The 1097-nt window shown below is 41.0% G+C and overlaps 1 protein-coding gene across 6 annotated transcripts in view; it reads right to left on the bottom strand.

The window, feature by feature from the left end:
- Top3b (DNA topoisomerase III beta) overlaps positions 1 to 1097 on the bottom strand; it is a 28776-nt gene that overhangs the window by 25741 nt on the left and 1938 nt on the right. For 3 of the 6 annotated variants that reach the window (XM_023711554.1, XM_023711557.1, XM_023711556.1), the window contains exon 2: positions 234 to 366. The exons of the other annotated variants lie outside the window; for them this stretch is intronic. The gene's annotated coding sequence lies outside the window, so the exon portion shown is untranslated. The remainder of the gene's footprint in view (positions 1 to 233; positions 367 to 1097) is intronic. 6 annotated transcript variants of the gene reach the window in all.

Raw genomic sequence — 1097 nt, 5'->3', positions numbered from 1 at the left:
GTGTGTGTGTGTGTGTGGCCAGCTCCGCCCACTAGGGGGCAGGGCTGGCTGGCATGTGATGCTGGGGGATTGAACCACAGTCCCTGTGCTTTGCTAAGCTTGTTCTAAGTAGGTGCTTTAGACCACTGAGCCATCTCACCAGCCCCTTAAATTTTAAATAATAAAAATAATCAACAGAGTGACAAATTCCTTCAGAGGAAAACAATTTCCCTTCACATCTTAAAGGAGGTTACCTCATTCATTCAGAAAAAGGAACAAAACTGGGCAGCACACAAAAACACACATCCCAATTTCATGCTGTCTATTCACCTGCCAGACTGCAACTGCTACTCCTGTTTGATATGCACGTCTTCAATAGCTTCAGATCTAAAGAAACCAAAGTTCTAGTTCAGTATTTTATACTTGAGTACCACATAAGAACTTTATAATGTTCTAACTATCAATGTTTTATTGGGGGGAAAATTGCTTCTTTAGGGGTATGGAAATCCTAGGGGAAAGGGCCTTGGTGGTCATTTGAAAGTTTTTGAAAAAAGGCTACGTCTCAGAGAGATTTACCAAACACCACCTAGGAAATTTACTGGGTTGGGGCTGAAATTCATGCTTCCTTACTTTCAGCCATACATATTATTTCTGAGTATCAGGTTTCACCTCTAAGATTTATGCTGTCTTCCTGTGATTAATCTTGGGGTCTCCTTTTTTCATTAAGGCACAGCTCCCATTTCAAAATAGAAAGCAAGGAGAAAACCTGATTGCAATGTTTGTAAACTTCATTTGTATATTACTTTCACACTCTTGCCTTATAAACATTGTTCACCTAACATTTTGCTTCTAAAAATACCCCTTAAATATATAAAAACGGGCTGGTGAGATGGCTCAGTGGTCTAAAGCACCTACTTAGAACAAGCTAAGCCAAGCAAAGTACAGGGACCGCGATTCAATCCCCCAGCACCACATGCCAGCCAGCCTCGCCCCCTGGTGGGCTGAGCTGGCCACAAACACACAAAATAAATAAATAAATAAATAAATAAATAAATAAATGAAATACAATGTGTATACTGGGGAGATAGCTTGGCGGCATGAGTGCCTGACTGACATGC

Source organism: Octodon degus, unplaced genomic scaffold (genome assembly GCF_000260255.1).
Source record: "Octodon degus isolate 3935 unplaced genomic scaffold, OctDeg1.0 scaffold00021, whole genome shotgun sequence".
NCBI classification, from domain to species: Eukaryota; Metazoa; Chordata; class Mammalia; order Rodentia; family Octodontidae; genus Octodon; species Octodon degus.
This window is presented reverse-complemented; position numbering and strand designations above follow the sequence as displayed.